The sequence below is a fragment of the Thalia democratica genome, chromosome 3 (genome assembly GCF_965202585.1).
Source record: "Thalia democratica chromosome 3, ktThaDemo2.hap1.1, whole genome shotgun sequence".
Classification (NCBI taxonomy): domain Eukaryota; kingdom Metazoa; phylum Chordata; class Thaliacea; order Salpida; family Salpidae; genus Thalia; species Thalia democratica.
Genome location: NC_139167.1, coordinates 7,407,146 through 7,426,574, shown reverse-complemented (window position 1 = coordinate 7,426,574; position 19,429 = coordinate 7,407,146). Strand labels below are relative to the sequence as shown.

The 19,429-nt window shown below is 24.3% G+C and overlaps 1 pseudogene; it reads right to left on the bottom strand.

The window, feature by feature from the left end:
* Nucleotides 1-13,417: 13,417 nt before the first annotated feature.
* LOC145831714 (uncharacterized) overlaps nt 13,418-19,429 on the bottom strand; it is a 113,211-nt pseudogene continuing 107,199 nt past the window's right edge.

Below are 19,429 nucleotides of genomic sequence, written 5' to 3'. Positions count from 1 at the left end.
TGTCAAAAAAAAATTTTCCCTTCGATTATAACCTTATTTGAGTCAAAACTATTCGTTAAAGTTAGATTTCGCGCGAGTTTCTTATAAAAAGTTTTTACTTATACTATGCTGCGAAAATTCCGGGTCGTTATCGGACGCTGCGTGGTCTCCAATCAAACCTTTGTCGGCCATCTGTTCCTTTATGACTTCCTTGCCCTTTTTTATCGAACTTGTCAGAATTTCTTGCACGGAGAGTTTCTTTGACTTTGTGGGCTTAAAACGGGATGCTTTTTGGGCATTTATTTAGTTTACTTATATACTTTCTGGTAGGTAAATATAAGTTTTAAGTGTGAAAAAGTTAAATAATGCTTTTAAAACTACAATAATAGAGAGAGACACACAAACACACAATACAAGTTAATACTAACAGTTCACGATAGAAATCCTTTTGATCCCTGCTTTACAACATGTTAATCGTTAAATTCTTCGTCGCAGCGTTTAAGTGGATTTTACGACTTGATTGATAGAAACAATTTCTTCAACTTTTCTCACAAGTGGAATAGAGTCAAACTCCGTAATGCCGTATAAACCAAAAGTTATTTAAAAGGGTAAAGCTATTTTTAAATAACTGCTTACATATGCACTAAAAAACGCATTAGCTCTCTTAAATAATTAAGATTGTTGTGGGAAAGCTTATCAAAATGCATTATTTTAACAAAATATTCCCACGCCCTAAAATCATAAAACATTTATTACTTATGATTCCCGTTATAAATATTTTTTTTAGAGTTCCCACACTATCGGTACATACTAAAATACTAACATACAGTTATATAATTAGAAATAAAATTTTTAATTAATTTATTCATTTTATTGACGTTTACACGTGAAAAATTCTTAATAAATTGACCAGCATGGCGTTTAAAATATTTTTATAATTAGTTTAAGCTGTACTTATAAAAACAAATACATAAAAAACAAATATAAAAATAACTTCAATGACTCTGATGTTAACGTAGATCAACACTTAATAAGTTCTTTATAAATCAGTATTACTAAAAAGATAAAAACAACCAGATGAAAAAAAAAGATTGTATAAAGTTAAGTTTAAGAAGCATTTCGCTTCAAAAGTTTTGCAAACGTGATTAAAGTATCAATTTAAACATAGACAATTTAAATCTCATACATTCTCACAAAATATTATATCAAACAGAAATTTGTAAATTTTCAAACAAATGACAAACTTTTGTACATTATATTCTTAGTTAGACAAATATCAAATCCTTATAAGTAAGAACTTATGTCATTATTTATGAATTTTCAAATGATTGATTCTACCTGAACTTTGTGTGAATTTCCTTCCACAAATATCACATCTAAATGGTTTATCTCCAGTGTGAATTCTTGAGTGAGTATTTAAATTTGATTTTTTTGAAAATCTTCTTCCACAAATATTACATCCAAACGGTCTATCTCCAGTATGAATTCTAATGTGATTGGTTAGGTGAGATTTCCGTTGGAACTTCTTCTTGCAGACATCACATTCATGAGATTTTTCTTTTGTGTGAATCAACATGTGCTGTTTTAGGACAAAGTTTCGAGTAAATTTCTTCTGACAAACATCACACTGAAAATTTTTCTTACCACTATGTATCAACATGTGTCTTTTTAAATTACTATTTAGTGTGAAAAGTTTATCACACTGTTTACACTTATATGGTTTATCATCAGTATGCATGCTTTTTCAAGGTACCTCTTTGTGAAAAACATGTTTTGCAAACATCACATTGATAAATCTTCAAACCAGAATGAGTAAGCTGATGTGTTTTCAAATTACTCTTCTGTGTAAAACTCTTGTCACAAATTTCACAACTGTAGGGTTTCTCTCCTGAATAAACTCTTTTGTGAACAATCAATGTTGATTTCAACTTAAAACATTTTCCACAAGTTACACAAACATACTTTTTGTCATGCATTGACATTATGTTATGCTTAATAATCCTAAACTCATTACATTTGTTGTATATTATTTGCATGAAGTAATAACTGTGTTAAAAGCTTAAATTTGTTAAATCATATTTTCTTGCAAAAAATATTGTATTACCAATTTTAATATTGGTACTAAGAAAAAAGATATTATATTGGTGTAGCTCAAAATAAAAGTATTAAGATTTAATTCATTGACTTCAATAGTTTTAACAATATTTAGCCGAATTGCTTCTAACAATTGAAGTTGTGAGTTACTTTTGATTTTAATATTTTTTCTAATCATTCAATTTTAGAATAATAACAGTTTACTTAAATTATTTAATTGAAAAATAAAAATGTTTAAATAAAAACATACTTCAAACTTTAAAAAAAATTTAATAAAATATAAGCTGTGTTACTTTTTTTGAAATTAAATAACTTTGTTTAAATGGTCAAAGTAAAATAATTTGTGACACACGTTGTTATATCTTTTTGTAGAAATTAAACTTTAAACTTAAAAAAATATTTCATAAAAAAAAATTTATTCGATTTCACTTAAAAAACTAAGTGAAATACTATATTTTTTTTATAAATGTTCACAAAACAAAGTAAACTATAGTTATAAAAAATTTGGTTACATACTAGTTTAATTTATTTGTAAGATATTTAATAAAATATTTAGAATACCTTAAAAAACTTAAAAACAAGACTCTTTAACATAACATGGTTATGAGTACTAAAACTGAAGTTATGAAATTGATAAGAAAATTAAGTTATATACTGGTATGAAAAACCATTGAGCAGGATAAATGTATTATTGTTTGATTAGAATGGTGCCTTAAAACTTAATTTAATTCAAATATGAATGTTTGTTATTTTATGACTTTTATAACTCGAGAGGAAAAATTTACTAGAAAAAGTTTTAACGGAAAAAAAAAACTTAAGTGACTAATGTACTTTAAAATGCATTTGCAAACTATCAATTAGCATCAAAAACCTTTAGCTTTTTATTAGTTTCTTAGCTTTTACTGTTTTAGCAACTAAAACTCTTGCACATTAATTACTATAAAAAGTATTAATAGTTAGTTTTATTATTAAATAATTTTTACACGTAAAAGTCATTTAGAAAATTTTATAAGTCAAAAGCTAATTTAATCAATTGTTTAATGAAAAAAAATGAATACAATTTTTACGTAAATGTATCTAATTTCTTTCAAGTATTAATAAAATAAAACTATTAAGAGATGACAAAAGCTGGTTTCAAAGTTAAGAAAATATTCAAAGTTACAAATATAAATAGAACCTGTTATGAAAATTAAATAAAAATTTACTAAAACATTATATTTTGTATTACAAGAAAGTAAACAACTAACTTATAAAAATACATATTTCGTTTTAAAACAACTTATTTTTCAAGATAGTCAGTCGTAAAAACAAAATCAGTACTCAGTAAAGTTTAAATTATAATTTAGTTTAATTTACATATTTTCAAAATAAAACGTTTACAATTTACTTATTTTCTTCAAAAAGTTGTGTTTTTATACACTAAAAGTTAGATTAAAACAGAAAACGATACAAAATTTTAATTTGGTAGTGTATGTTTAATAAGATATGCCACTGTAGTAAAGTTGAAGAACTAAGTTAAACTACTCGAAAATTAATCTGTTTAATGGAATTGATAAACTATTTCGGCATGTTTATATCTTTGTTTTGCTTTTTTAAATAAGTTTATATTTAAAACATAAACATTAAATAAAATGAATACTAAACTAAAGTTTTTACTTTGTTAAATTTCGCCACAAAGTTCGACTTTTCAAATCGGTTAGATTAAATGATTATAAACGGTTCATACTCTTTGTAGATCAAAATGTTTTTACAGGCTAAAAGATGCATATAACCGTTATAAGATTAAGATTTAACAATTTAACTAATAACTTGAACTAAAAGTACATAGTTGACTTGTTTTATTTTTGAATTTGTGACTGTGAATAGTATTTAAATGCAAGAGACTAGTTTTCGATTTTCAAATAAACTCTTGGTAAGCCACGGTTTTGTGGTAAAAATTTTTCGAAAACAAGTTTAATAACATTTTTTAAACCTAATTAGTTCTGTTCATTAAAGTAATTTACAAAGTGTGGCAAAAAACACCTATAAGTCAAAACTGTGTTTATTTAATTGTTTTTTTTTTTTTTGAAATTAAAAAAGAAAATAAACTCTAAAACTGATAGTACGTCAACTGTATTTATAGCATAAACGTCTTGCGAAAAATTATAAGATACTTTGCTTAACACTTGTTTAAATCATATTTTATATTTCAAGTTACAGTAGTGACGTCATATTGTTTCATTAACAGTCGCTAATAATAACTTAAAATATAAAAGAAAACGATTTAGTAAATTATTATGGTTTTGTTATTGTGTGTATTTTCAGCTACAAAGTGTGGCTACTATTAATCTGAACTGAGAATTTTAAAAACTTATTTCTTTTATGAGGGATATCATGTTTAATAAATGATTATTATATTAAAACGTACATTAGTTATGTTTCAAATAAAAACAGTTTAGACAAAAAAAGTAAACTTTTTAAAATAATCATTATTAAGTAAATTAAAAAAATTTATTTTTTTGCTACAGTGACAGTTGGATAGTTGTGGGTCTTTGAATTTTACAATCGGGCATACTTGTATATAGTATTTAAAATTTACGTAAATAACAGTACTCAAAAGTTTTATGCTTTCAAGTAACCATACCGAATTATTGTATATCAAATATCTTAACATTGAAAAGTTAAAATCATAAATGTTTACTGGATAAATAATTTCAAAAAATGTTTAACGGCAAAATGTACAACGTTTAGTAATGTAGTTATCGGTGGCGTAGCATAGTACTTTAGTCAGGGGGTCAAAAAAAAAATCAATATACTCCAGTAAACAAAAAATCTTTTCTATTAAAGAAAAAAGCTTCAATTTTTTTAATATACAATATAACAGTGATAACATCACCTTATTTTACAATACATATATTACACAAAACTATCTTTGAACCAAATAAAATTAGTTTTATAATTAGAATAGATTGCTTGCTTATTTAATGTAGGTTAGGTAATAATGTTTGCAAACTATATCTGAATTATAACAAAGTAAAAGCAAGATAAACTTAGTTTTTTCGTTATTTTTAAATATTTATTAAAAATAAATCTAAAGTTTTCACAAAATAAACATTCAAAATGATAAAAGTAAAACACAAGACATAGTAAAAAACTATTTTATGGCAAGTTTAAAACGTAAGACTTAATGACAGCAAAAATAATATCTAAAAAAACAAGAAAAAACATGAAAAATATTTTTTAAGGAATTAACAAAATACAAACATTTCTATAATAAAAAAACTAAAATTGCAAATAACTTAAAAAACAAAAACAAAGTTATAAATAAACATTTGAAAGTGAATTTTTCATATAAAATAGCTTGATAGTTTTAAAGATGATAACAAAATAAAAATCAATATTTATTTTATATTAAAAAGATAAAGTTGTACTAAACTCTTACTTTGAGATATCGCAATTTTTGATATACTATCTTTATCTTTATTTTAAAATTTTTAAGCAAATATGTAAAATCTTCGGCAACGGGTCAAAAGCGCACAAATATGAAATTGCACGTGGTTAATAAATTGTATGAGAGAACAAAATTGCACGATCTAAACTTGCACGAAGCCAAATTTGCATAAGCGCACAAATATAAAAATTACACGACAAAACAAAATTTCACGAAGACGATTTTGCAATTAGGGTCAATTTTGCACAAATTAAATTTTGCACGAGAGTAAAATATACAGAAAAAAAATAAAAACTTAACAAAAAAAATTCAAAAGTAAAAAAAGTTACTTACCGAGAGTAAGGGTTAGGGATAACAGTAATAGTAAAAATGAAAATAAAAAAGTATCTTATTAAAACTATATCAAAAATAAAAAATCTACCGACAGAAAGTAATGGTTAGGTGTAACAGTAAGAATATAAAAAAATTAGTAAAACAATTTATCGACCGAGGGTAAGGGATAGGGGTAACAGTGATAAAAAAAAAAACAGACAAATAAAATAAGATATATTTTAATAAATAAATTAAATAAGAATAATAAAAAATTAACCCTTGCAAAATTATCCGCTAATACAAAAGTGTCTTCGTTAAAAAATGACCTTTCGTGCAAAATTTTTTCGTGCAATTTTGTCCACAGGTGCAAAATTATCTTCGTGCAGATTTGTAAACCCGTGCAATTTTGTCCCTTAGTGCAAATTTGTACACTCGTCTAATTTAGACAGCTACCCAAAATCTTCAGTATTTAAATTAAATTCAAAATAAAGTTTTACGATAAATCCAAAATGCTAGTTTTTTTCAGTCTTAATTAATATATTTTTAGCTATGTCGAAATATAAAACTGTAAAAATAAATCTTAACAAATAAAGAAAATCTGAAATATAAAGAGTGTAAAAATAAAAAATTTGTACTGCTTGAACTGTGGGCTTGTGTAATAGTAATACCTAGTGTTGTTATGATGTTTTTCAATATGAGCTTTTCAACTTCAGATAACTTTTCAATCTGACATTTATCTAGATTTGCAACATTCCCTACAATGTTACTTTTGGTACATTGCATATTAATTTACGTAACAATCTAAAAGTTTATCAAAAGTAATTTATTCTTATATTTTGAATATAATTATACACATTTTATAAAATAGAAAAATCATTATGTAGATATTAGGATTTTATTGCCACCTTTAGAGAGAAATAACTGTCTAGAGTTTGTGAAAAAATGTCCTGAGTCATCATGATCACTTAAATTCCTTTAATTTTTTTTTCAAATAACAAAAACTGAGCTTTTCAAAAAAATTGGTTAGATAACAACAAATAAAGCAACTTGACAAACTAAACACCATTCATAATCTAAAAAACAACTATCCTGAAAGCTTTTAAAAACATTAAAACATTAGTTTTTTTTTTTAACACAAACATATCCTAAAAAAGCCTGAGTTAAAAAAAAAAAATGTTTTAAGTTATCCTGAGCTCTGCTGAGTCATACTAAAGTTTTCCAAAATTCCAATAAATACTGAGTTACCCTAAGTTTGTAAAAAAAAGTTTACTAACAGTTTTTAATACAAAACAGGATGTTTAAAGGATGCATTTTTAACGGTAAATTTTTTTTTAATTTATTAAAAGTTCACAAAAAATATATCCTTTCCTTTTTCTTAAAATTAGTTTATCTAAAATCGTTAGAAGATAGCAACTTTTAAATGATACAAATAGTTTGTAAAAAAAAAGTTTTATTACTATTAAAATGTAATGCAAAATTAAATAAATTCAAAATCAATCAGTTTCGTTTACTAGATTAAAAACTATTTAGAAAAGATATGTTTCTATAAGTTGCTTAAAAATTATTCATGATCTGATTAAACAAACTTAAAAAATTATTTGCTACAAAATTTAATGAATTTTTCAACTCTATGGTTGATAGAATAACAGTCTTTGATTTGTTCATTATCTTAGTATAAAAGAAACTTCTTAGATAAAAAATTTAAGTTGACTGAAATTTAAATAAAACCTGTAAAGTGCGGTTTAGATTGTAGTTACAGTATGAATTGTTTATTTATTAATTGTTTTATTATATATATATATTTTTTTTATTTGTTGTTATTAAATATTAATTATTTTATTAAGTCATGTTTTCAATAGTTTTTATTACTAGTTTGTTTTTATTTTATTAGTAGTTGTTCATTGCTATTTTTAATGCATTTGTTTATTCTTGTTTTATTATCACAAAAGTTTCAGCTTGATGGTTTTTTTACAAAGTGTTAGCATTTTTCCTGGTAGAAAAATCAACTATATTTGTTATACTACTGCGGTGCACTACAATAGGTGTGCGCTTTTTGAATCTTAACTTATATAGAGTTTATGAATTCAAACGAAAAATCACGGAGTTTTACATCAAAGCCGGTACACAGGATATTAAACTTGTTTATAAAACGGCAAAAATGTTATCTCAATGTTTATTTTTTAAAGATCTTCTGAACGAAAATAGTTGAGTCACGAATAAAGTTTTATGTCTTATCAAGGATTTGTTATTTAAAAAGTAAAAAAATCTAAAACAAAGGATCTAAAAACTCATTTTCAGAAAATTTTTCAACAAAATGGTGATTACAGTAAATGAGTAAATACATTCGTATATTTTCACCTTAGGAACTTCATCTCTTTTGTACTAATTTCTAAAGATTTTTTTAAAAGTATTAACAAAAGTATTTTAGTTCCCAATAATTAAGTTGAAGCAATGTTTATAAAATAAAAATAGTAAAAGAGGAGATAATTCTAATAAATTCAAAATAAAAACTAAAGTTTCCAACAGTCAGTGGTTAAAAATTAAAAAATAAATTTTTAATTTGTTTTTTTAAATAAAAGTTAATATTTAAAAAATCTAAAACATGCAGGACAATATTACATAACGTCATCATAATAAAAATATTTTAATCATAATTACAACCAAAATTGTAAAATTATATAAAAATGAATGTTATCAATTGATAATTTAAAAAAGTTAAAATATCAAAAAATTAGTTTAAAAAGTTTATCAAAGAAGCACTGTTTAATTTAAGTATGACCTTTAATAAATAAGCAGTTAGGTAAAACCGGAATCGCAAATGTTAAGAAGTATTGACTAGTTGTTAAGTGTTTTGTTAAAAATGTGTTACAAATGTATAGTATTTGAATGTTAAACTTTACTTAACTTTTTTAATAGTTTTGTTGCTATCATATTGTTTGCTTTAAAGATATATGAATTTATAGTAATAGTTTTTTAAATAATTTAAACAATTTATTTAAGCTATATATTTAAGTTATTAAAATAAAATATAACACTTTATTTTTTTTTAAGATTCTATTTATAGTTTCGAAACAATAAAAAATATATTTTGACTACGTTGCTTAATTTCTCCATAAAAAATAATTTCTAAAAAATAAACAAACATTTTGATTAATCACTTCTTGTGACTTAAAATTAACTTTAGTCATAGCTAGCATATAAACAATAAGCGATTGGTTTATAAAATAAAATATGAACCAACTGTTTACAGGATGTGTCACTTGCGTCATTGTGATTGTGACCAAATTCCTAAAATTTTCTCAGAATTTCAATATTTAAAGAATATTTTTTATAGCTTAATTTTCTAAATAATTTGTGTTTTATATCTTTGTATATTGTAGAAAATTGTTTTTGCATTGTACATTATTTGTACACATAAACATTTTTATACTAAATAAAATTATTTATTTCAATGTCAACTTACTTAATCTAAGTAACATTTCTAACCAAGTACATAAACTTTTGTATACCTAGAACTACTAAATTTTTTTTTTTTAATTTTTAACATAAGCAGTGAAGATAAAAAATGATTTTTATATGATATTCAGGAACTTAATAGTAAAACTAAAAAATATATCGTTTTTTTTTTGAAAAAATTAGTTTAAAATATAGTTTTGTTTAGCTTGAAAAATTTACACTCTTTAGGGCCGCAGCTTTTTTCTTTGCTATCCGCAGAACATTTAAACAAAAAACATGCTCGCAGGCCGCAGATTCACACTTAGTGGCCGCAGTTTGTCTATCCCTGTCTTACAAATTTCTTTATTATTTTCTCTTGTAATAGTTTACTTCTTTTTAAATTTCCACATATCAGCGGCTCGAAATACTACCTCCTACATACTAGACAATATTACTCTAGTATCTTTTGATTTATGCTTTAAAAATAAAGAATATTTTCTTTAAAAATTTAATGACGTCACTTAGAGATTTATGTTATTGATAAACTAACTTACAAACAAACAATTTTTATTAATTCTTAAAATAAGAAAAAAAAATGTTTTAAGAATTTTATTTTGATAACTAACATCGCTTTATTTTTACTCTAATACAAAAACTTTACACTAGTTAATGATTTCAAGGTATTTTTATTTTGTTTATAGTAAGGATAAACTAACTTTGATTAGTGTTAAAAACAGATTTAAATTTTTTTTGTAGTTATATATTTAAAACTTCTGTAAAAATGTATTATTCGTTTAGCAAAGAAAAACGAAGTCAGCTTAATTTTTTAAACCATTATTTATAAAACATATTTATCATTAACCTATAGATCTCTCAACTTTAGTTTACTTTTGATATTCAACCTTAGAGAAAAAAAAATCGGGATATTTTCTCTATATAAATCATTGCAACTTTTTCTAAATATAACATTTTACAATGAATCTCGTATAAATTTTTGATTCGAAGTGTTTTCAAATCTTAACAAGTTAAGACAGAGACTTTAAGTAACTGAAATTATTTTAATAACTTAATATTGAACAATACTTCTAGTATAGTTATATTCTATATACTTTTTTTCTTTTTTTCTTACTTATCAATATCTAAGAATATATACTTATTTAATTATAGTTAACGTATTGAAAATATAAAAGACCAAAATATTTAATTTCATTTGGTCAAGCAGAGATATTATTTTATTTTCAGTCAAAAACTCAAATTTTTATTTTCTAAACTAGAATCAATTTAATTAGAAATTTTGAAATAAGTTATTTATAAAAAAGTAAACTCAAAACACTCGAAACCAAGCTCAATTAAGTTAAGCTAATGGCGAAATATTAGTAAACTATACTAATTTTAGTACTTAAAATTTAAAAAGTCTAGTTTTTAAATAGTGTAAAAAAATGTTTATTAGTCTATTTTTAGTATATTACTGAAGTAGAGGTCTTGAACTGTATACAAATATTAACAAGATACTGTAATTTGGCTCTAAATGCGTTCTATCTATTAAAACTTTCTAAATATAAAAATCTAAATGATACTAGAAAACAAAAATTGTATACAACTATATTTCTAGTTACAAGTTTAAGTTTTTTTTTTACAAGTAATAAGTGTCTTGAATTTCAAGTTTTTAGCAACTTTTTTAAAAGTTCCAGGTTTGTTCCAAAAACTTTCGAATTCCATATTTTTGTCTTAATTGTTAGTTTTTAGATATTTCAAGGTTTTCAGGTTATTTGGCAGCTATGTAAAATAATATAATTTTTGAACTAACCTTAAAAAAGTAAGTACTGCATTGAATCAAAAAACACCTTACCTCCTATGCCTTTAATAATTATTATAAAAAAAACTGATCAAATAAAAATTCCTTTTAACATATTATACTCTTTTGAGGTTTAACAGTTTAATATTTCAAAGAGCTGCTTTACTTAAAGGAGAAGCCAAACCATTTTTTTTATTTAAGCCTAACATTCGAATTTACAAGGTTTCCACTATCTGAGTGATCATAAACTAGCCTGTGTATATCAAGTTAAACTGAGTCAGTCTGAGTTTATAAAATAAAATAATAATTAAGACAAACTTTAAACAACTACCTTAGTCCAAGCTCATAAAAACTAAACTATAAAAATGTTCCAAACATGACATAATAAAACATAATTGTTACGTTTTAAAAAAAGATTTGTCAATTTGTTGTCAATAAATCTGTCTCAAGTTACCATCTACTTTCCTTTTGTGTTGAGCAGTTTTTTCAAAAGTAAAATTTTTTTTTTCCTACTTATTAAACATGTTATATTTTATTTCTAATTATTTATGGAAGGTTGTGCACTAAGTGTTTTCTATAATTATAAAAGTCTGTTTTTTAACAGTCTTCTTAAAAAATAAGTTAATTAAGATTATAAAACAATATTTGTGGATAGTTTTAGGTACACAATTTCGTTCAAACTTGCTTATTAACCTTGTATATAATAAAAAACAATTTAATTTTTTTTTGACATTTTAATTGACTTACTTTAGTTTACCACATAAACTTTTCACTGAATTGCATATTTGTTCATTTGTTATTCAATGAAGGTTTGTTTTTTCCAATTAAATCGAAGTCAGCATTGGTTAAACATGAAAGAATTCAAACTAGTGAAACCCTACAGTTGTGATATTTGTGATAAAAGTTTTGCTGTAAAAGGTAGTTTGAAAACACATCAAGTTACTCATTCTGGTTTGAAAATTTATCAATGTAATGTTTGCAATGTAGATGCTATGCTCGAAGAAGTAATTAAAAACAGCAATGTGAACAGTGTAATATAATGTTTATTCTAAAGTTTATTTTGACAAGGCACATGTTGACTAATATAGGTTAAAAAATTTTCAGTGTGATGTGTGTGATTAAAAAAAATTACTCAAAATTTGATTTGAAATAACACATGCTAACTCACAATTAAGAATTATTAAGAAAGATTTTTCGCACAAATCAAGTTTAAACCTCAGAGTTCACACTGGAGATAGACCATTTGGATGTTATGTTGGTGGATTAAGTTTTAGACAAAGTTAGCATAATAATAGTCATCTGAAAATCTATAAACAATTATAAATGCTTATATTACGAAAACTCTAAATAATGGATTTAACTTTTTGTGATGAAAAAGTTTGTTGCATAAATTGTTTATTTTGTAATATATATAAATCTATTCAAATATTTGTTTGAAAAGACCTATTTTTTACATTATAAGTGTTAATGCTTTTTGAAATTAAAATAAATTATTGAGACACATCGTTGATTGTATCTAAGTTTCTAATAAGTTGTTTAAATATATAATTTCGATTATAGTTTTTTAACCGTAAATTAAACCAATTAAGCATAATTAGTTTCAATAGCCGCTGCAAAATTTGTCTTTAAAACATATAAAGATGGCAATTTAAGGAACAGTTTACACTTTTAATATAGAATAGCTAGTCACCCATTTTTTTAATTTATTAACTGTAATGCGTAAAACTCGAGGAAAAATCACTTAAATTTTAAAAGCAATTTCATTAGCTAAGCTAATTTTAAAACTAAAAATTAATGATTTTTATCACTGCCGCATAATATTAGGATATTGTTTTACTTTTTAAAACGTTTTTTCTGTATTCCTTTAACTTATTTCAATTTGAAATATTATTTCTACTCCTACTGAAACCATATAATTAAGAATGAAAATTAATTAAAAGTTATAAGTTAGTTTAATTAATACGAGCAACTTGTACACTTTTTTTTTACAAATTCAGAATTATTTTCATTATAACAACTTATTTAAAATTTATTCTTTAACAAAAATTGGAACACAAAACGCTTAAATCTTTCTCTATAAAATAATTTAACTTGTCAAAAACAGTTTTAATAGTTAGCTTGAACTAGCCATTAAAGTTACCTAATTTACTTATACATAGAAATAAATGAAACTATTAAAACATTTTAGATTTGCAAACATCAAAATTGAAAAAAAAACCTAGTTAACCTAAATATTCAATTTAAGCTTAGTCCATACAAATCATATATTATACGACAAAATAATATATAAAGTTGCAATTTATAAATATTTGAACAGACAACAAACTTTTACACAACATTGTTATATTAATTTTTAAGTATAAGAACTATTTTTATTGTTTATGAATTTTTAAATGAGTATTTCTACTAGAGCTTTGAGTGAATCTTCTTCCACATACATCACATCCAAATGGTCTTTCTCCTGTATGAATTCTAATATGACAAACTAAAGTTGATTTTAATGTAAATCTTCTACCACAAACATCACATCTAAATAGTCTATCATCATTGTGAGTTCTTAAGTGAGCGTTTAAATTACCTTTCAGTGAAAATTTCTTCTTGCAAACTTCACATTCGTGGGACTTATCTTAATTGTGAGTCAACATGTGCTGTACTAGGAGAAATTTAAGAGCAAACTTTTTCTCACAAACTTTACACTAAAAATTTTTCTCACCAATATGTATTAACATGTGTGTATTCAAGCTATACTTTTGAGTAAAACACTTTTGACACTGTTCACATTTGAACGGTTTATCATCAGTATAACTATGGCATGGCGTCTCAATGTACTTCTTTGTGAAAAGCAACTTTTACAAATATCACATTGATAAATCTTCAAACAAGAATAAGTAAGCTGATGTGTGTTCAAATTAATTTTAGTTTTATTATCTTATTTAAATTACTTTGGTTGATCCTGTTGATGATTTATTATCGGTTTCAGATACTTTTTCTTAATATCTTATCTAGTTTACTCTAATTGATCCTGTTGATGATTTATTATCGGTTTCAGATACTTTTTCTTATTATCTTATTTAGTTTACTTTGGTTGATCCTGTTGATGATTTATTATCGGTTTCAGATACTTTTTCTTATTATCTTATTAAGTTGACTTTGGTTGATCCTGTTGATGATTTATTATCGGTTTCAGATACTTTTTCTTATTATCTTATTTAGTTTACTATGGTTGATCCTGTTGATGATATATTATCAGTTTTAGATACTTTTTCTTATTATTTTATTTTGTTTAACTTGGATGATCCTGTGTTTATCATCGGTTTCCGATAGTTTTTTTTAGTATCTTATTTAGTTTACTTTGGTTGATCCTGTTGATGATTTATTATGGGTTTCAGATACTTTTTCTTATTATCTTATATAGTTTACTTTGGTTGATCCTGTTGATGATTTATTATCTGTTTCAGGTACTTATTCTTATTATCTTGTTTTGTTTACTTTGGTTGAGCCTGTTAATGATTTATTATCGCTTTCAGATATTTTTTCTTATTATCTTGTTTAGTTTACTTTGGTTGATCCTGTTGATGATTTATTATCGGTTTTAGATATTTTTCTTATTATCTTATTAAGTTAACTTTGGTTGATCCTATGATGATTTATTATCGGTTACAGATACTTTTTCTTATTATCTTATTTAGTTTACTTTGGTTGATCCTATTGATGTATTATTATCGGTTTCAGATACTTTTTCTTATTATCTTATTTAGTTTACTATGGTTGATCCTGTTGATGATATATTATCGGTTTCAGATACTTTTTCTTATTATCTTATTTTGTTTACTTTGCTTGATTGTGTTGATGATTTATTATCGGTTTCAGATACTTTTTCTTATTATCTTATTTAGTTTGTTTCGTTAGATCCTGTTGATGATTTATTTACGGTTTCAGATACTTTTTCTTATTATCTTATTTAGTTTAACTTGGTTGATCCTGTGTTTATCATCAGTTTCCGATAGTTTTTCTCAACATCTTATTTAGTTTACTTTGGTTGATCCTGTTGATGATTTATTATCGGTTTCAGATACTTTTTAATTATCTTATATAGTTTACTTTGGTTGATCCTGTTGATGATTTATTATCTGTTTCAGATACTTTTTCTTATAATCTTATTTAGTTACTTTAAGTGATCATGTTAATGATTTATTATCAGTTTCAGATACTTTTTCTTATCACCTTATTTAGTTTACTTTGGTTTATCCTATTGGTTATTTATTATCGGTTTCAGTAATTATTTCTTATTTACTTATTGAGTTTACTTTGGTTGATCCTGTTGATGATTTATTATCGGTTTCATATCCTTTTTCTTATTATCTTATTTTGTTTACTTTGGTTGATCTTGTTGATGATTAATTATCGGTTTCAGATACTCTTTTTATTATCTTATTTAGTTTACTTTGGTTGATCCTGTTGATGATTTATCATCGGTTTCAGATACTTTTGCTTAATATTTTATTTAGTTTACTTTGGTTGATCCTGTTGATGATTTATTATTGGTTTCAGATACTTTTTCGTATTATCTTATTTTGTTTACTTTGGTTGATCCTGTTGATGATTTATTATCAGTTTCAGATACTTTTTCTTGTTATCATATATAGTTTATTTTGGATGATCCTGTTGATGATTTAATATCGGTTTCAGATACTTTTTCTTGTTATCTTATTTAATTTACTTTGGTTGATCCTGTTGATGATTTATTATTTGTTTCAGATATTTTTTCTTATTATCTTATTTAGTTTACTTTGGTTGATCTTGTTGATGATTTATTATCGGTTTCAGATACTTTTTCTTATTATCTTATTAAGTTGACTTTGGTTGATCCTGTTGATGATTTATTATCGGTTTCAGATACTTTTTCTTATTATCTTATTTAGTTTACTATGGTTGATCCTGTTGATGATATATTATCAGTTTTAGATACTTTTTCTTATTATTTTATTTTGTTTAACTTGGATTATCCTGTGTTTATCATCGGTTTCCGTTAGTTTTTTTTAGTATCTTATTTAGTTTACTTTGGTTGATCCTGTTGATGATTTATTATGGGTTCCAGATAGTTTTTCTTATTATCTTATATAGTTTACTTTGGTTGATCCTGTTGATGATTTAATATCTGTTTCAGATACTTTTTCTTATTATCTTGTTTTGTTTACTTTGGTTGAGCCTGTTAATGATTTATTATCGCTTTCAGATATTTTTTCTTATTATCTTATTTAGTTTACTTTGGTTGATCCTGTTGATGATTTATTATCGGTTTTAGATATTTTTTCTTATTATCTTATTAAGTTAACTTTGGTTGATCCTCTTGATGATTTATTATCGGTTACAGATACTTTTTCTTATTATCTTATTTAGTTTACTTTAGTTGATCCTATTGATGTATTATTATCGGTTTCAGATACTTTTTCTTATTATCTTATTTAGTTTACTATGGTTGATCCTGTTTATGATATATTATCGGTTTCAAATACTTTTTCTTATTATCTTATTTTGTTTACTTTGGTTGATCGTGTTGATGATTTATTATTGGTTTCAGATACTTTTTCTTATTATCTTATTTAGATTGTTTCGTTAGATCCTGTTGATGATTTATTTACAGTTTCAGATACTTTTTTTTATTATCTTATTTAGTTTAACTTGGTTGATCCTGTGTTTATCATCGGTTTCCGATAGTTTTTCTTAGTATCTTATTTAGTTTACTTTGTTTGATCCTGTTGATGATTTATTATGGGTTTCAGATAGTTTTTCTTATTATCTTATATAGTTTACTTTTGTTGATCCTGTTGATGATTTATTATCTGTTTCAGATACTTTTTCTTATTATCTTATTTTGTTTACTTTTGTTGATCCTGTTGATGATTTATTATCGGTTTTAGAAACTTTTTCTTATTATCTTATTAAGTTAACTTTGGTTGATCCTGTTGATGATTTATTATCGGTTACAGATACTTTTTCTTATTATCTTATTTAGTTTACTTTGGTTGATCCTATTGATGTATTATTATCGGTTTCAGATACTTTTTCTTATTATCTTATTAAGTTTACTATGGTTGATCCTGTTGATGATATATTATCGATTTCAGATACTTTTTCTTATTATCTTATTTTGTTTACTTTGGTTGATCGTGTTGATGATTTATTATCGGTTTCAGATACTTTTTCTTATTATCTTATTTAGTTTGTTTCGTTAGATCCTGTTGATGATTTATTTACGGTTTCAGATACTTTTTCTTATTATCTTATTAAGTTTAACTTGGTTGATCCTGTGTTTATCATCGGTTTCCGATAGTTTTTCTCAACATCTTATTTAGTTTACTTTGGTTGATCCTGTTGATGATTTATTATGGGTTTCAGATACTTTTTTATTATCTTATATAGTTTACTTTGGTTGATCCTGTTGATGATTTATTATCTGTTTCAGATACTTTTTCTTATAATCTTATTTAGTTACTTTAAGTGATCATGTTAATGATTTATTATCAGTTTCAGATACTTTTTCTTATTATCTTATTAAGTTTACTTTGGTTTATCCTATTGGTTATTTATTATCGGTTTCAGTAATTATTTCTTATTTACTTATTGAGTTTACTTTGGTTGATCCTGTTGATGATTTATTATCGGTTTCATATCCTTTTTCTTATTATCTTATTTTGTTTACTTAGGTTGATCTTGTTATGATTAATTATCGGTTTCAGATACTCTTTTTTATTATCTTATTTAGTTTACTTTGGTTGATCCTGTTGATGATTTATCATCGGTTTCAGATACTTTTTCTTAATATTTTATTTAGTTTACTTTGGTTGATCCTGTTGATGATTTATAATTGGTTTCAGATACTTTTTCGTATTATCTTATTTTGTTTACTTTGGTTGATCCTGTTGATGATTTATTATCAGTTTCAGATACTTTTTCTTGTTATCATATTTAGTTTATTTTGGATGATCCTGTTGATGATTTATTATCGGTTTCAGATACTTTTTCTTGTTATCTTATTTAATTTACTTTGGTTGATCCTGTTGATGATTTATTATTTGTTTCAGATATTTTTCTTATTATCTTATTTAGTTTACTTTGGTTGATCCTGTTGATGATTTATTATCGGTTTAAGATACTTTTTCTTATTATCTTATTTTGTTTACTTTTGTTGATCCTGTTGATGATTTATTCTCGGTTTCAGATACTTTTACTTATTATCTTATTTAGTTTACTTTAGTTGATTCTGTTGATGATTTATTATCGGTTACAGATACTTTTTCTTATTATCTAGTTTTTTTTTACTTTGGTTGATCCTGTTGATGATTTATAATCGGTTTCCGATACTTTTTCTTATTATCTAATTTTTTTTACTTTGGTTGATTCTGTTGATGATTTATTATCGGTTTCAGATACTTTTTTCTTATCATCTTATTTAGTTTCCTTTGGTTTATCCTATTGGTTATTTATTATCGGTTTCAGATATTTTTTCTTATTTTCTTATTGAGTTTACTTTGGTTGATTCTGTTGATGAATTATTATCGGTTTCAGATACTTTTTCTTATTATCTTATTTAGTTTACTTTGACTGATCCTGTTGGTGATTTTTTATCGGTTTCAGATACTTTTTCTTATTATCTTATTTAGTTTACTTTGGTTGATCCTGTTGATTGTTTATTATCGGTTTCAGATACTTTTTCTAATTATCTATTTTTTTTACTTTGGTTGATCCTGTTGATGATTTATTATCAGTTTCAGATACTTTTTCTTATTATCTAATTTTTTACTTTGGTTGATTCTGTCGATGGTTTATTATCGGTTTCAGATACTTTTTTCTTATTATCTTATTTAGTTTACTTTGGTTGATCCTGTTTATGATTTATCATCGGTTTCAGATACTTTTTCTTATCATCTTATTTAGTTTTCTTTGGTTGATCCTGTTGATGATTTATTATGGGTTTCAGATACTTTTTCTTATTATCTTATATAGTTTACTTTGGTTGATCCTGTTGATTATTTATTATCTGTTTCAGATACTTTTTCTTATAATCTTATTTAGTTACTTTAAGTGATCCTGTTAATGATTTATTATTGGTTTCAGATATTTTTTCTTATTATTTCATTTAGTTTACTTTGGTTTATCCTATTAGTTATTTATTATCGGTTTTAGATATTTTTACTTATTTTTTTATTGAGTTTACTTTGGTTGATCCTCATGATGATTTATTATCGGTTTCATATCCTTTTTCTTATTATCTTATTTTGTTTACTTTGGTCGATCCTATTGGTGATTTATTATCAGTTTCAGATACTTTTTCTTGTTATCATATTTAGTTTACTTTGGATGATCCTGTTGATGATTTAATA